General features: G+C 40.9%; 1 long non-coding RNA gene across 6 annotated transcripts in view; it reads right to left on the bottom strand.

Annotated features, from left to right (window-relative positions):
• The window catches only part of LOC148773665 (uncharacterized), a 51230-nt gene that overhangs the window by 30008 nt on the left and 2777 nt on the right, over nt 1–18445 (bottom strand). For 4 of the 6 annotated variants that reach the window (XR_016036615.1, XR_016036616.1, XR_016036614.1 and 1 more), the window contains exons 2-3: nt 6141–6377; nt 923–1075 (exon numbers count right to left, since the gene is read on the bottom strand). This is a non-coding gene — a long non-coding RNA (uncharacterized LOC148773665). The remainder of the gene's footprint in view (nt 1–922; nt 1076–6140; nt 6378–18445) is intronic. The other 2 variants (XR_016036617.1, XR_016036619.1) reach the window with 2 other exon arrangements.

Below are 18445 nucleotides of genomic sequence, written 5' to 3'. Positions count from 1 at the left end.
TTAAGTTGGCCATTTCCAAGTGGTCTCATAGCCTGAACACAACCTTTCACTCCTTACCCCTGAATTGCTATGTGAGTTGCTTTGGGGTTCCCAGAACTCACCTGACTCTGTGTACCACTGTCATTTTTTGTTAAAGCCCCATATTGCTTATTTGACTGATTTTATTGGTGATACATCCTCCCCCTCCTTTTCATTAAGTAATACTTTTTCACCATCGTCTGTAGATTCCCTGTGATTAACAGTCATCAGATTTGGGAATCTCAGGGACCAGGATAAGAGGACCCATATAGTCCAGATTTATGTGGTTCACTGCCTTGCTTGCAGAGGTTTTGGTTGTGAAGAAGCAGGAATTCAACTTCAGCTGTCTTAAAGAGAGGTTTCTGGTAAGGATGCAGTAGATAAATTCAGGGGAATCTGGGACAGGAAATAAAACAGGACTAGAGGGGAGAGTCTGGAGAAGGAAATGGCAACCCACTCCACTGTTCTTGCCTGGAGAATCCCAGGGACCGGGGAGCCTAGTGGGCTGCCGTCTATGGGGTTGCACAGAGTCAGACACGACTGAAGCGACTTAGCAGCAACAGCAGCAGCAGAGGGGAGAGTCAGGGTGCTCTTGTTTGTTTCTGTCACCTTCAGGCTTTTCTCTCTCATTGTCTCCCTCTCTTCTCCTCTCTCTCTCTCTCAACTGGCTGAGAACCAGAAATTTCAGTTCAGTCACCCACCTTCATCTGACTGACTTGCACTCTGTGTGCCTGTCCAGATTCTCTTATCCAGCAGTGATAATTGGACCAGCATGACACATTAGGACACACTGATGTGATAGAAATGCTTAATGATTGGCTCTATGGGAAAAAAGTAAGCATTTATACATATGTAATTTTATTATAAATTTTACTGATAAAAATCTGTACAGTATATGACTTACAAATCATAATAAAACATGGCTCCTTTTTCGGAAATTCCATATACCTATAATTTCAGCATGACTTGCTGTTTCTTTTTCTTTTTCCTTATTTTTGGCCACAGGGTGAGTCATGCAGGATCTCAGTTCCCTCACTAGGGATTGAACCTGTATTCCCTGCAATGGAAGAACTGAGTATTAACCACTGCACTGTTAGGGAGGTCCCATAACTTGCTATTACTTACAAATTCCATATTCCACTAGAAATTTCTATATTGGCAATAATAGTCATGAAATCAACTATGAGTAAATGCTTGATTATCATTCAATTCCAAAAAAAGTCACCCATATCATTAACCAAGGAGTGTAGTTCCAACCTAAATATTGTTTTCAGTTCAGTTCAGTTCAGTCGCTCAGTCGTGTCCGACTCTCTGCGACTCCATGAATCACAGCACGCCAGGCCTCCCTGTCCATCACCAACTCCCGGAGTTCACTCAAACTCATGTCCACAGAGTCGGTGATGCCATCCAGCTTGCTCCTTGGAAGGAAAGTTATGACCAACCTAGATAGTATATTAAAAAGCAGAGACATTACTTTGCCAACCAAGGTCTGTCTAGTCAAGGCTATGGTTTTTCCAGTGGTCATGTATGGATGTGAGAGTTGGACTGTGAAGAAAGTTGATTGCTGAAGAATTGATGCTTTTGAACTGTGGTGTTGAAGAAGACTGTTGAGAGTCCCTTGTACTGCAAGGAGATCCAACCAGTCCATTCTAAAGGAGATCAATCCTGGGTGTTCATTGGAAGGACTGATGCTAAAGCTGAAACTCCAATACTCTGGTCACCTCATGTGACGAGCTGACTCACTGGAAAAGACTCTGATGCTAGGAGGGATTGGGGGCGGGAGGAGAAGGGGACGACCGAGAATGGGATGGCTGGATGGCATCACCGACTCAATGGACATGAGTTTGAGTGAACTCCGGGAGTTGGTGATGGACAGGGAGGCCTGGTGTGCTATGATTCATGGGGTCGCAAAGAGTCAGACACGACCGAGCAACTGAACTGACCTGAAGACAAAACAAATAATGAAGACACACTTCAGAACTGCATTCAGTCAGCCATGACATGAAAAGTTAGCTATGGCTCTCTCCAGTTAGCTTACCACTGGGTGTACTTCACAAAAGTACCATGTGTGTTGCTGCTACTTGGTCTGTGGGTGGGCATGTTCAATAAGAAGTGTAAGGGGTGTAGGTGGAATAGACTTGATTCATATTCTGATTTCTCTGATTCAAGCCAGGCCTTTGCAGTAAGAGAGTGCAAAATAGTGTAGTTCCTGAATTTGTTTTCTTTCTGCTTTCCTTGAAATCAGCAAAGTTCTATCAGGGCCTGGAGATGGGGAAGGCCAGAGACAGTGATGTTGATGGCATTATCTTCCAGCAAGGTCTGTTAATCATAAATTCACACACTTAATCTTAAAAGGGAAGCTAAAGATTGTGAAGAAATTTGTATTTGTGTAAACTGTAACGTGCAGCATATCCTGCGAGCAGAGAATCAAGTGAACTTGAAGCTACATTAATGGAAATTACAGGCATACCTCAGTCTACTGTGCTTCACTTTACTGCACTCCACAGACACTGCTCTTTTTATAAATTGAAGTTTTGTGGCAACCCTGAGACCAGCAAGTCTGTCAGCATCATTTTCCCAGAAGCATTTTCTCACTTCTTGGTAGTATTTCTAAATTTTTCATTATTATATTTGTTATAGTGATCTGTGATCAGTGATCTCTGATGTTACTATGCAAAAAGATTACAATTCTCTGAAGCCTCATATAATGGTTAGCATTTTTTAGCAATAAAGTGTTTTAACATTCTGTACATAGGGTTTTAAAAAAATTTGTATTGGAGTATAGTTGACTTACAGAGGAGAGGGCATGGCAACCCAGTCCACTATTCTTGTCTGGAGAATCCCATGGACAGAGGATCCTGGGGACCTATAGTAGATAGGGCCTCAAATAGTCAGACATGACTGAAGTGATTTAGCATGCATGCATATAGTTGATTTACAATGTTGTGCTAGTTTCAGGTGTACAGTGAAGTGAATCAGTTATAAATATCCACTCTTTTTTAGAGTCTTTTCCCATATAGGTCATTACAGAGTATTGAGTAGAGTTCTCTCTGTAATACAGTAGGTTCTTATTAGTTATCTATTTTATATATAGTAGTGTATACATTGAGTTTTTGACATAATGTTATTGCACATTTAATAGACTACAGTATAGTATGCTTCCCTGGTAGCTCAGACTGTAAAGAATCTGCTTGCAATGCAGGACACCTTGGTTCAATCCCTGGGTTGGGAAGATGCCCTGAAGAAAGAAATGGCAACCATTCGAGTATTCTTGTTTAGAGAATTCTACGGACAGAGGAGCCTGGAAGGCTTCAGTCCATGGGGTCACCAAGAGTCGGACATGACTGAGTGATTAACACTTTCACAGAGTGTAGACATAACTTCTAGGTTCACTGGGGAACCAAAAAATTAATGTGGTATTCACGTTATTATGGTGATCTGGAACTAAATCTACAAGATCGCCAAGATATACCTGTATTCAAGCTGAAAAACGCACACACAGAAAGAGGAGAGAGAGAAAATAGAATACCCAAGATGTCTGGGACAATGTGGAGCAGTCACACACACTTTTGAATGAAATGCCAAAGAAAAGAAGAAAGAGAGACCAGGCAGCAAGAAATATTTAAAGAAACAATAATCAAGCGTTTGTTATTTGTTTGTTTGTTGTCTTTATATAATGAAAAACAGCAAACCAAGAAACTCAAGATCCAAGTAGCTCAGAGAACCAGGATAAATAAAATACCAGGATAAATATACAAACAAACTTATAAGGCAAAACCATTTCATATGATGGACACATCAATATGAGGGACACATCATATTCAAACTGATAAAAACCAAAGATAAGGATGAATTATTGAAGGCAGCTAGAGAAGACATGTTACATACAGAGAGACAAAAAAAATCAGAATTAATAACAGCAGACTGTAAGTCAGAAACTATGTAAGACTTAAGACAATGGAATGACATCTTGAAAATTTTGAAAGAAAAAAATCTGTTAACCCAGAATTTTATACACAGTGTAAATGTCTTTAAAAGTTAAGGTGAAATAAAGACTTTTCAGACAAACAGAAGCTGAGAGAATTCAGGACCAACACACCAGAATTATATGAAATGCTCAAGAAAGTTACCAGGTAGAAACTGGGATCTTTACTAAGAAATGAAAATCTCTGAAAGTGATTAAAATGAAGATAAGTATAAAAGACATTTTTTTCTTATTTTTCAATCACTTTAAAAGGTAAATGAGGATCCCTCATACATTTATGTAGGACTGTAAAGCGGTAATGTCAGTCTGGAATACAGTTCTGCAGTTTCTTATTAAAACTAAACATGCAATTGTCATGCAAACCAGCAATTGTACTCTTGTGCGTTTATCCCAGAGAAACAAAAACCTTAGGTTTAGACAATAACCTGTGAATGACTATTCATAGCAGCTTTATTCACAATAGCCCAAAACTGAATAGCTCTGATGTCCTCCAACAGGAAAATAGTTAAATAAACTGTGATACATATAACCCATCAAATACTATTCTACAGTAAAAATGGTACAACTTGGATGACTCTCAAGGGAATTATACTGAGCGAAAAAAGCCATTCACAAAAGGTTGCATACTGCATGACTAGTTTATGTAACAGTTTTAAAAATAACAGAATTTTAGAAATGAAGAACAGATTTATGGTCTTTGGGGGTTTGGGACAGGGTGAGGAGGTACAGAAATTGGTGTGGTGACGAAAGGACAACATGAGCAATCTTTGTGGTGATGAAACTGCTCTGAATCTTGGCTGTGGTGGCAAATACATAAATCTACATGTGGCAAAATTGTATGGAACTAAACACACACACAGACACACAAGTAAGACTGGAAATCAGAATAAGATCAGTGGATCGTATTAATGTCAGTGTCGATTCTGGTTGTGATATTATACTACAGCTTGAAAGATGTTCCCATTATAAACCCTAGTAAATAGGGTTAAGGTACATGGATCTCTCTATTATTTCTTACCACAGCATGTGAATCTACAATTACTTCAATAAAAGATGACTGACCATCTGAAGTAAAAAGAACAGTACTTTATATAATGTATTATAGAATTACAGAATATACAAAAATAAAATGTAGGACAAAAATACCCTAGAATATGGGAGGAATTGGGTGTCATAAGATTCTAATGCTAGGTGGGAAGAGATACAATATTTTAAGGTAGAATCTAATTAATTAAAGATTTTAATTCTAAACTCTAGGGCAATTACTAAATACATATTTTTAAAGTGAGGCACAAATAAAAACCAATAGTGGAGATACAATAATAAGAATTACTCAAGAGCATGCAGAAAAACAGGAAAATGCACACAAACAGTTGAAAGATATACCACGTTCATAGCTTAGAAGAATTAATATTGTTAAAATGACCATACCAAAGTTATCAAGATTCATTGCAATCCCTATCAAAATACCAATGGTATTTTCCACAGAGTTAGAACAAATAATTCTAAAATTTGTATGAAAACACACAAGACCCTGAACAGTCAAAACAATCTATGGGTGGTTGCCAGAGGAGGGAGATGGAGGAGAAGAGAAATAGGTGGAGATTGAAAGATATAAACTTACAAACTTTCCATTACAAAATAGTGTTGGATATGAAATTTACAGTGTGGGGAATATAAGTCAATAATTATGTAATATCTTTGCATGGTGACAGATGGTAATTAGATTTATCATGGTGATCATTTTGAAGTGTACAGAAATATAGACTCACTATGAGGTTAAAGCGTCTGCCTCCAATGCGGGAGACCCGGGTTTGATCCCTGGGTCGGGAAGATCCCCTGGAGAAGGAAACAGTAACCCACTCCAGTATTCTTGCCTGGAGAATCCCATGGACGGAGAAGCCTGGTAGGCTACAGTCCACGGGGTCGCAAAGAGTCTGACATGACTGAGCAACTGAACAGAACAGAACAGAACAGAACATGCTGTATACCAGGAACTGACATAGTGTGGCATATCAAGTATAACTCAAAAGCAACAAACAACCTCACGGAAAAAGAGATCAGATTTGTGGTTATCAGAGACGGTGGAGGGGAAGGGGAAGTGGGGATTGGATGAAGGTGGCCAAAAGGTACAAACCTCCAGCTGCATGCATGCATGCTAAGTCACTTCAGTTGTGTCTGACTCTTTGTGATCCTACGGACTGTAACCTGCCAGGCTCCTCTGTTCATGGAACTTGCCAGGCAAGAATACTGAAGTGTGTTGCCATGCTCTTCTGCAGGGGATCTTCGCTATCCAAGGACTGAACCCACATCTCCTGCATTGGTGGGCAGACTCTTCATCACTGAGCCACCAGAGAGGCCCCACTGAAAGATACTGTTAAGAAAAAGGATCGATAAGCCATAGACTGGGGAAGAATATTTTCAAAGTTCATCTTTTTTAAAGGACTTGCAGGTAGAATAATAACTCTCACAACTAGTGAACAGATAACAAAACAACCTAATTTTAAAAATGGACAAAATAGTTGCACAGACATTCCATCAAAGAAGATACACAGATGGAAAATAAGTACAAGAAAAAGATGTTTAACATTACTGGTCACTAGGACAATCCAAATTAAAAACCACAATGAGATATCACTATGTAACTATTAGAATGGCTAAAATAAAAGCTAATAATATGAGAATTCTCTGGCAGTCCAGTGGTTAGGACTCTGTACTTTCACTACTGTGGGCCTGGGTTTGATCCCTGGTCAGGGAATAGGACCCTGCAAGCTGCGTGGCATGGAAAAAAAAAAAAAGAAAATCCACATTTCAATGAACAGAATTTTAAAAAACAAGCTAATAATACTGCATGTTGACAAGATGGTGGAGCACCCAAAACTCTCATGCTTCCTGGTAGAATTAAAATGGTCCAGCTGCTCTGGAAAACACTTTTGGCAGCTTCTTATAAATTTAAATATACACTTGACATGTACTGCAGAATTCCCACTGCAAGCTATTTTCCCAGAAGAAGGAAAAACTATGTTCACTCCAAATATGTACACATTTGTTTATGGCTTTATAATTACTCCCCTCCAAACTAGAAACAAGTGTCCTCCAGTTGGTTAACTGGTACACAAGATGTGATACATCTACTCAGTGGAATGCTACACGTCAATGAAAAAGCAATACTGCTGATACCAATGACAGCATAAATGAATGTCAAACGCATTATGCTAAGTGAAAGAAGTTAGACTTAAAGATTATCTACTGTACGATTCCATTTACATGACATTCTAGAAAAGGCAAAACTATCAGGGCAGCAAACACATGAGTGGTTGTCAGGGCCTGAAGGCGGGGAGATGGGCTGACTACTAAGGGACACAGGGATTTTAGACAATGGAAATATTCTGCATTTTGATTGTGGTGGCAGTGTTCAAATCTTACTGAACATCAGTGAATTCACAGTAAAGAAAAACTCTATGAATGTAAAGTATGTGCAAAAGCCATTCAGTATGCAGGACTTAACCAACTCTGGAGAATCCACACTGGAGAGAAACTTTTTGAATGATGACCTGGTATGTGGTGAACTTTTAGTCAGAGCTCAGAACCTGTAATATATCACAGAATTCACTCAGGGGAAAAACCTTACGAATGTGGTGAGTATGGAAAAACCTTTCTATTAAACTCAACCCTGATCATTTCTCAGAGGAGTCATACTGGGGAGAAGCCCTATAAATGCGATGAGTGAGGTAAAGCCTTCAGTCAACACCCAGGCTTAACAAACACAAGTTAGAAGGGAAGCATGGAAACCTTCCTAAACCAAGAAAACATATGTGTGATGAGTGTGGGGAGACCTTCACACAATTAACTGGCCTGAGAAATCACAAAAGAATCCACGTGGGGGATAAGACCTACCGATGTCCTGAATGTGGCAAGGCCTTCACAAGGGTATATGTGCATGTTAGTTGCTCAGTCATGTCAGATATATTTGGGACCCTATGGACTAGAGCCCACCAGGCTCCTCTGTCCATGGGATTCTCCAGGCAAGAATACTAGAGTGGGTTGCCATGCCCTCCACAAGGGGATCTTCACAACCCAGGGATCGAACCCAGGTCTCCTGCATTGCAGCAAGATTCTTTACCTACTGAGCCACTGGGGAAGCCCCTTCTTAAGTGGAGAACATCTTACTGAACATCAGGGGATTCACAACAAGGAGAAGTGTTATCAAGGTAAAGAGTGTGGCAAAGTCTTTAGTCAGAAGTCAGGTCTTACTCATCATCTCAAAATCCACACACTAGAGAAACCTTTCAAATATTCTGCATGTGGGCAAGCCTTCAGCTTCAAATCTCAATAAAAACAAGGAAGTCCACTCTGAGGAAAAATCCTATACAGATAAATATTGTGGGAAGGCTATAGAGAGAGAACAACACTGATCCAGCATCAGAGAGGCCACATTCTGCTAAGCCCAGCAGTGGTGTGAACAAAGTGAAGCTTGCAGTAGAAGCTCAGTTCTGATTAGGCCCCAGAGAATACACTGAAACGACTCCTTGCCAAAATATTTGGAGACAACTTCAAGTAGAGTTCAGAATACTTTTTAATTGAGGTAATGTTTCTTGAATTTCACTATTTACAGAATATCAGTGATACCACACTGAAAAGTTGTTTAAAGGTTATAAATGCTGGTTGTTGCTCAATTGTGTCTGACTCTTTGCCACCCCATGGACTGCAGCACACCAGGTTTCCCTGTCCTTCACCATCTCCCGGACTTTGCTCAAACTCATGTCCATTGAGTCGATGATGCCATCCAACCATCTCATCCTCTGTCATCTCTTCTCCTCCTACCTTCAATCTTTCCCAGCATCAGGGTCTTTTCCAATGAGTCGGCTCTTCGCATCAGGTGGCCAAAGTATTGGAACTTCAGCTTCAGTATCAGTCCTTCCAGTGGATACTCAGGATTGATTTCCTTTAAGATTGGCTGATTTGATCTGCTTGGAGTCCCTCTCAAGGGTCTTCTCCAACTACAGTTCAAAAGCATCAATTCTTCGGTGCTCAGCCTTTTTTTTTTCCCCCACTCCTCTTAGCCTTCTTTACGGTCCAACTCTCACATCCATACATGACTACTGGAAAAACCATAACTTACTATACAAATCTTTGTAGGAAAAGTAATGTCTCTGCTTTTTAATATGCTGTCTAGGTTGGTCATTGTTTTTCTTCCATGGAGCAAGCATCTTTTAATTTCATTCAGTCATCATCTGCAGTGATTTTGGAGCCCAAGAAAATAAAGTCTGTCACTGTTTCCATTGTTTCCCCATCTACTTGCCATGAAGTGAATGGGCCAGATGCCATGATCTTAAGTTTTTTGAATGCTGAGTTTTAAGCCAGCTTTTTCATTCTCCTCTTTCACCTTCATCAAGAGGCTCTTTAGTTCCTCTTTGCTTTCTGTCATAAGAGTGGTGTCATCTGCATATCTGAGGTTATTGATATTTCTCCCGGCAATCTTGATTCCAGCTTGTGCTTCCTCCAGTCCAGCGATTCTCAGGATGTACTCTGCATATAAGTTAAATAAGCAGGGTGACAATATACAGCCTTGACATACTTCTCTCCCAATTTTGATCCAGTCTGTTGTTCCATGTCTGGTTCTAAGTGTTGCTTCTTGACCTAAATACAGGTTTGTCAGGAGGTGGTCTGGTATTCCTATGTCTTTCAGAATTTTTCTATTTGTTGTGATCCACACAGTGAAAGGGTTTAGTGTAGTCCATGAAGCAGAAATAGATGTTTTTCTGGAATTCTCTTGCTTTTTCTACAAATGCTGGAAAAGTTGAGAATTTGGAAACATAAGCATCAACAAGAAATTTACCTGGGATTACCTTTGTTAAATGCAGTGAAGTGTCAGCTAATACAATGAAAAGGTACACAAGGGCAATTGTAAAAAAAAAATTGTATACTGAATTCATTAGTTTTTATGTTTTGCTTTTTCAAATCATATTGATTTCTAATAAGCATTAGCCTAGCCAAATGTTGAAATTGCTTCTCTTAGTACAGTTGAGGTCATTGGACTATTCAAGAACTTGGAATATGTGAGATGAGCTGTCTGTTTCCCTTCTACCTTGGCTACCTAACCAAGCCTCTGACCAGAATTGGTGGCCTGCAGACCCTCCCTGATCCCCACACCCAGTACTAGCATTTCCTGGTGAAAAAGGATGTATTATATTCTAAGTGATACTTCTGGGGTCCTCAGAGGTAATGAATCTGCCTGCCAAGCGGAGACTCGGGTTCTATTTCTGGGTCAGGAAGATCCCCTGGAGAAGAAAGTAGCTACCCACTCCAGCATTCTTGCCTGGGAAATCCTGTGGACAGAGGAACCTCGAGGGTTATAGTCCATGGGGTCACAAAGAGCTGGACACGACTTAGTAACTAAAGAACAACAGCAGGTGGGCTTCTCTGATGGCTCAGACGGTAAAGAATCTGACTGCAATGCAGGAGACCCAGGTTCCATCCCTGGGCTGGGGATATCTCCTGGAGAAGGGGATAGCTACCCACTCCAGTATTCTTGCCTGGAGAATTCCATGGAGAGAGGAGCCTGGTGGGCTACAGTCCATGGGATCACAGAGTCGGACACAACCGAGCGACTATCACACACACAGAGTTGTATGCATTTGTCAAGACTCACAAATTGTACACTACATAGGGTGACTGGAAAAAATTTACAGACCATAGCATTTGTTTTCATTTTATTTTGGGAAGACTGTCCTAAAGCAATTACACAAATACCATTTAATTTGCTATTTAGAAATGCTGTTTTCCTCTTGTGGATTATCTGCACACTTAAAAAAAGAATTGCTTCATTAAAGGATAATTTCATGGACTTCCCTGGTGGCCTAGTGGTTAAGAATCTGCCTGTCAATGCAGGGGACATGGGTTCGATCCCTGGTTTGGGAAGGTCTCACATGTTGTAAGCCTGTGTGCCATAACTACTGAGCCAACACACCATGACTAGAGAGTAGTCCCTGCTTGCCACAAAAAGAAAGCCAACCTGCAGCAATGAAGACCCAATGCAGTCAAAAATTAAATAATATCATGACTTTTGAATACTTTTAATTAAAGTGCATATTGCTTCTGCTAAGGATCTTATCTCTGACTTCTCCCTGGTGAAACATGTTGAAAACTCTATTTATAGCAGGATTCTGAATCAACACACCTGGAATGGCCCAAGAAACTGCGTTTAATCAGCATCATCAAGGAGTCTGAAGCTCGTGGTCTAAGGATGGTTAGTTACCACTAGGAGGCAGTAGAGCTTTGTGTGAAGAAAGTGGGTTCTGCGATCAGACTGCCTGCTTTCAAGCCATGCTTCAGTTGCTCATTTGCTGTGCAATGGAAGCTTTCTGTGCCTTAGATTCTTTATTGTAAAAAAAAAAAAATGATAACAATAGTATCAACCTTATTAAATTGTTCAGTTCAGTTCAGTTCAGTCGCTCAGTCGTGTCCGACTCTCCACAACCCCATGAATCACAGCACGCCAGGCCTCCCTGTCCATCACCAACTCCCGGAGTTCACTCAAACTCACGTCCACAGAGTCGGTGATGCCATCCAGCCATCTCATTCTCTGTCGTCCCCTTCTCTTCCTGCCCCCAACCTTTCCCAGCATCAGAGTCTTTTCCAGTGAGTCAACTCGTCGCATGAGGTGGCCAAAGTATTGCAGTTTCAGCTTCAGCATCAGTCCTTCCAATGAACACCCAGGATTGATCTCTTTAGAATGGACTGGTTGGATCTCCTTGCAGTACAAGGGACTCTCAAGTAGTGAGGATTAAAAGTGTTAGCACAAAGCCTGGTATCTGGTACGTGCTGTCCTTGTCAGCAGCATGTGTGATACTCCGGCAATGCTGTTGTAGGAGGCTCCTTTTCTTGAACAGTGAGGCTGTGGTTCAGACGAAGAATTTCATGTGGTTCTACCACAGTTCCAGAGTGCTTTTCCTCCAGGTACTTTCTAGGCGACTAGGCAAGTCTCATACAGTGAAACAGCAAGTGGAGGTAAAGGAGAGGGTGATGAATATGGGGTGGGAGGAGTCAGAAATGCAAGGGCTTTGGTTTCAGGTCATAAGGAGCTGACAATTAGTCAAGCACATCACTCTCAAAACCAAAAATCTCCATTTCTAAACTTTGTCACAGTATGCACTATTTGCAGGAAATTGTTTCTCATTTATCTTATAGAGTGTTATGCAACTCTGAATTTATGAGATCTGTTTTTAAAGTATGTGGGGAAACACAGAAAATTATACCACTATGTAAGTATAGATATGTTTATATTAACCTTTGGGGAAAATCCACAGAATTTATAATTCACAAAAGAAAGTAAGCAAATGAAGGAGCAGATCCTATAACTGGCAGAGACTTTAAAAGTCTCTGATCCAAGTCCATGACCTTATGCACGGGTAGTCTTTATTAATCTCCAATTTTACAGACAAAATGATTAAGGTTATACGATTTTCCAAGGTCACACAGAAAGTATCAGGATTGTAACTAGAATTTTAACTTCCTGCCTCCTGCAGTAAGTATTCATCCTGTTTTTGATGGTAAAGATGAGGGCTGAACAAACTGATATGGGGACGAGGGACTGGGAGGGAGTCTGTGGGGGGATAGAAAAGGTTTTGAATAAGAACCACAGGCATCTGAGAAAGCCTCATTCCCATACATTGTGGGTTTCAGGCAAGTGAGGGCTGATACTTGTTGGGTGAGGGAAGGCTGACTGGTCATCATCATTCCCATAAGGAGTATGCTATTGTTCAGTTGCTCAGTTGTGTTCGACTCTGTGACCTCATGGACTGCAGCACACCAGGCTTCCCTGTACTTCACCATCTCCTGGAGTTTGCACAAATTCATGTCCATTGAGTCAGTGATGCTATCCAACCATCTCATCCTCTGTCGTCCCCTTCTTCTCCTGCCTTCAATCTTTCCCAGCATCAGCTCTTTTCCAATGAGTCAGTTCTTTGCATCAGATGGCCAAAGTATTAGAGCTTCAGCATCAGTCCTTCCAATGAATATTCAGGGTTGATTTCCTTTAGGGCTGACTGACTTGATTTCCTTGCAGTTCAAGAGTCTTCTCTAGCACCACACTTTGAAGGCATCAGTTCTTTGGCCCTCAGACTTTATCATTGTCCAGCTCTCACATCCATACATGACTACTGGAAAAACCATAGCTTTGACTATACAGACCTTTGTAGGCAAAGTAATATCTCTGATTTTTAATATGTTGTCTAGATTTGTCATTGCTTTTCTTCCAAGAACAAGCATCTTTTAATTTCATGGCTGCAGTCACCATCTGCAGTGATTTTGGAGCCCAAGAAAATAAAGTCTGTCACTGTTTCCATTGTTTCCCCATCTATATGCCATGAGGTGATGGGACTGAATGCCAAGATCTTTGTTTTTTGAATGTTGAGTTTCAAGCCAGCTTTTTCATTCTCTTCTTTCACCTTCATCAAGAGGTTCTTTAGGTCTTCTTTGCTTTTGGCCATAAGGGTGATGTCATCTGCATATCTGAGGTTATTGCTATTTTTCCTGGCAATCTTAACTCCACCTTTTGCTTCATCCAGCCCAGCATTTCTCATGATAAGTTAAATAAGCATGGTGACAATATACAGCCTTGATGTACTCCTTTCTCAATTAGGAACCAGTCCACTGTTCCATGTCCAGTTCTAACTGTTGCTTCTTGACCTGCGTACAGGTTTCATAGGAGGCAGGTATGATGTAGGTAAATTCATCACTGTCTGAGGTTTTATTGTTATAGAAACTTAATACATTGGTACATTGAGAATGGAATCATCTCTAACAGGAAGTTAGCATGGATATAACTCACAGACCAATGCAGAAAAAAAAGCCCCAAATGTATTTATTAATTTATACTCTGATACAAAACTATCCATGGACTAGATGGCTGTGTTCCCCCATCAGCACATTTTCATGCTATATAAGGAATACAACACGTGGGAATGAGGGACATGGCAATTCAGGATGATGTTAATGGACGAAGACATGGTGCTTGATAAAATGAATGTGCCCATCTCCAGCTACACAGAGTGGTTCCTGCTTCTTGGAGCAAAGCAGACCAGACTTTGGTCTCCTGGGCTTATGGTGGAGAGCCACTGTGAAATCAACCTGCCTTTCCACTTCCTAAGGCTGATCCAATCCTCTCCATCTTCCAACCACAATGAGCGGTTAATTCTTAGTATGTTATTACCCTCCTTCAGTCAATGTGCAGTCAAGTCTTGGCTTGGGGACCCGCCTTTTTAAACGTGACTTTGCATCACTTTGCTCTAACCCATTGTGTGCATTGGGTTAGAGCACATAACCCAATGTGTGATTCTCAGCAATTTTACTTTCCAGTTTCCAGAATTTTTGAATACAATTTTACGATTGACTCCATGTTCCACTAACCATGTCAAAAAAAAATCTGACAGTTTTTTTTTCTCGAAACATCCTTAAACATATGTCAAAAAATAATTTATTCCTGATGCTTGTGTCCAAACAGACACATAAGTTCCAAATTAAAAAAGCTAACAAATGTTAGATGTACTCAAATATGACATGAGTTACCGAGTGTCAAGATGAAAATACACTCATGTATTTACAGACATGGGCTGCTATTTATAGACAACAGTGGAGAAATTCCAGTCCATGAATCAAACAGGGGGTTGGAGATTCTAAAAATGAATCCATCGTACTATCAAACCCTACAGGAATAACCTGGATTTATTTTCCTGAAGACTTACTCCACTGAATAATCATGATGAGCATTGTAGATGTGATGAAAATAATCTATAAATGTCTCCTAATGAAAGCAAAAAAGATGCATTTCACTAACCCAAGGCAATTTGTTTAAATTGTAAGATGTCTGAAAACTAACAAATTTGGCTCCAGTATCATTTATAGTTTTGGTTATGAAACAGATCGTTCCTGGAGGAAGAACAGCCTGTTCTATATTCACAAATACCAAACTTCACTTTAGTGAGCTTCCTGAGCAAAACTGGCTTCTCCCCAGCGACCCCCGACCCCACCCCGCTTCCTCTCGGGCCTGGTGTGGGAGGCAAGAGGGGAAGGTGGGATCTGAGTTCTTTTGGCTCAGAACAAGTCTTTGTGGTGGAGGAAAGGCTGCTGTCATATCTAAAACTTTTTTTAAAAAAGACTTGAGCATAGAAAGCTAATGAACATGCAAATAAAGTTTCTTCCCTGATGGCTCAGATGGTAAAGCATCTGCGTTCAATGTGGTTCAATCCCTGGGTTGGGAAGATCCCCTGGAGAAGGGAATGGCAACCCACTCCCCTATCCTTGCCTGGGAAATCCCATGGACAAAGGAGTCTGGCAGGCTACATTCCATGGGATCGCAAAGAGTCAGACACGACTGAGCATCTTACACAACAACAACTGTAGAAGAGCTTCATAGCTGCTTTCGGTATTTGTCAATTTTAGGGAAGTATATGGAACAATTGTAGGGATCTCAAAAATCTAAGGTTTTGGTTATCTAATAACTGAATGCCTTTCGCCTGGATTTAATGATTTGTGCACACAATAAGTTTAAGGAAGATCCCAGGCTAGGTTGTAAGACAAACTCACGTTAGTTGTGGCTACTAACAAATCAATCAGTTTTCACAGAGAAGGGAGATGGTTCTGTCTGATTTTCAGGCTGATTGATTGCTCAAGTGTTATCTTTCATAAATGTATTCTTTCTCATTTTTAGACCAGTCTGTGGTTGTGGTTGTGCAGATAAAATAGTGGTCTTCTCTCATGCCAGCAGAGATGTGGTTCTGTGGTATGTTATGCAAACTAAGATACTTAGGTTTATGGACAGGCTTCCCAGGTGGCGCTAGTGGTAAAGAACAAACCTGCCAATGCAGGAGACATAAGAGACATGGGTTTCATCCCTGGGTCAGAAGATCCCCTGGAGGAGGGCAGGGCAAACCACTTCAGTATTCTCCAGATTCCTGGAGAATCCCATGGACAGAGGAGCCTGGGGGGCTACAGCCCATAGGGTCGCACAAAGTAGGACATGACTGAAGTGACTTAGCACACGTTTATGTACATACATACATACATGCCTTGTCTACTATAAAATATTTAAAGTTTTAAAAGCTTTCTTAACATACCATGCAATGTTTTCATGTATTTCATATAGACCATATGTTTGAATATTTTAGAGTCACTAAATGAGAAGGCTTTATATTTTCAAAATCAGACTATGAAAACACAGTGGCATGAAGTTACAGGGTGAGTTGGGTGGAGAGGAAGCAGCCCTTCACAGGATCAAACCCACATACATGCAGAAGACTGCAATTAAGAGGCCAAGGATAGGGATGTTTTGAAAATATACGTAAAACAAGATGAACAAAGAGTTCTGGACCTTTGAAAATGCCCCAGAAAGTGAAGGAAAACAAGTCTTCTCTTTTATCCGAGCTCTGATTCAGACCTGCTGCTAGAAAGACCTTGCCAGGTTGAAATATACACTTAAAGAAATAACATTTTTCCTTCAAATGGATCAAACTATTACATGGGCAAATTTCTTTTAGGGATCCTAGAAGCAGTAGCATACATGTACAACATAAGCACATAGGTGGCTTACTGTGATGTTCGCAGCCCAGAGGACTCTTAGAGGTACCTCACGTTTTTATCCCACAATTACGGGATACACCTGTAGTCCAGAGGAACTTGGGCAACTCGGAAGCTCTCAGGCTTAGCAAGGAGATGTCAAAACGAGGGCTGCAAAGCCACACTTCCTCTGGACAGCTTTCATTTTCCTAACAATGCATACTTCTTTTGTAGCACTCAGCAGACTGCAGTGAACTATTCCTTTTGTGATTACTTGGACCCACAAAGTAATCCTCCCTCTTAAATAGTAAGCGCTGAGGATGTCATTGTGTTTATTTTGCTTTCCGCTCCATTTAGTCCAGTGCCTACGTCTTGCATGTACTCAACAAACCTTCTTTGCCAGTGTGAAAGTGGTAGTTCTTTGTCTTTCCAATTTTATCCCTGACATAAATTGAAACAGGTATGAGATTGCCATGGGAGGGAGGCTGTGGGGTCCAGAAGGTTCTAAGTAGGTGAAGTGCTGTGGCTGGCACAGAGGTGATGCAAACGAGCCAGCTGCAAAGAGGAGCAAAGGTTTTCCTACTAAGAAGATAGGCACGCCTGACAAGTACATAAACTTGAGTTTGCTGCCTGATTTTGTGATTCTTAGGCTTGAATGTTAAGCAGTTTTGTGTTTCATATTCCTTTCAGCCACTTTCATCCTCAGTCTCTTAGTTCAAAGTCTCAGGAACAGGTCTGCGAATAGACACAGGAGGAGGAGCTAACATCCTGGGCTCTAAAGGAATGTCTTATGGAAGGTAGCTTTGCAGAGATCAGTCACATTGGGAATAAGCATCGTTATTTTGATAACCTTGGTTGAGTTTTTGTAGTTTACAAGGCATTTAGATCACCTGATTCTCACAGACGGGTTGAACTAAGTGGTTCAGAATCATGTGTGTGTGTGTGTGTGCTCAGTCTGACTCTTTGCGACCCCGTGGACCACAGCCCGCCAGGCTCCTCTGTCCATGGGATTTTTCAGGCAAGAATACTGGAGTGGGTTCCCATTTCCTCCTCCAAGGGCTCTTCCCAAGCCAGGGATCAAACCCGCGTTTCCTGCATCTTGTGCATTGGCAGGTGGGTTCTTTACCACTGAGCCACCAGGGAAGCTCTCAAAATCATGGCCCCCAGTTTACAGATGAGGAAAGGGAGGTTCAGGAGAGGGTGAATTATCCAAGTTATAGTGAAAGCAAGAGAAAATTAACATTTTTTTGAGAACTTACTATGTCCTGAGGCACTATACTAAACACTCTATTTTTTTTACTTTTAATTGGAGGATAACCGCTTTACAAAGTTGTGTTGGCTTCTGCAGTACAACAACGTAATTCAGTCATAGGTATACACATGTCCCCTCCCTTCTGAACCTCCCCACCCCCACCCCATCCCACCCCTCTTTGTGGTCACAGAGCCCTAGGTGGAGCTCCCTGTGTTACACAGCAGCTTCCCACTAGCTATCCATTTTACACGTGGTAATGTATAGGTTTCACTGCTATTCTCCCAATTCATCCCATCCTCTCCTTTCCCCACTGTGTCCACAAGTCTGTTCTCTATGCCTGTGTCTCTATTCTTGCCCTGCAGATATGTTCATCAGTACCATTTTCTTTCAGAATCTGTATGTGTTAATATATAGTATTTGTTTCTCTCTTTCTGTTTGCACTTTTGCCTTAGCTTACACTTTATCAGAGACCATAGTGGTGTCATTGCATATGCCTGAAATCATGTCAACAAAGTTCAGATAAAAGTCCGTTACATTTACTAATATAAAAATTTACTGAATACATTCACTAATTTTATTTCTTTAGAGGTGCTCACTGCTTAATAACCACAAGGAACATCTACTGAATACACTGG

Source organism: Moschus berezovskii, chromosome 27, assembly GCF_049115385.1.
Source record: "Moschus berezovskii isolate FMDL1 chromosome 27, NW_MosBer_1.0, whole genome shotgun sequence".
Lineage (NCBI taxonomy): Eukaryota > Metazoa > Chordata > Mammalia > Artiodactyla > Moschidae > Moschus > Moschus berezovskii.
Note: the sequence above shows the minus strand (reverse complement) of the source record. Positions and strands in the feature narration are given on the sequence as shown.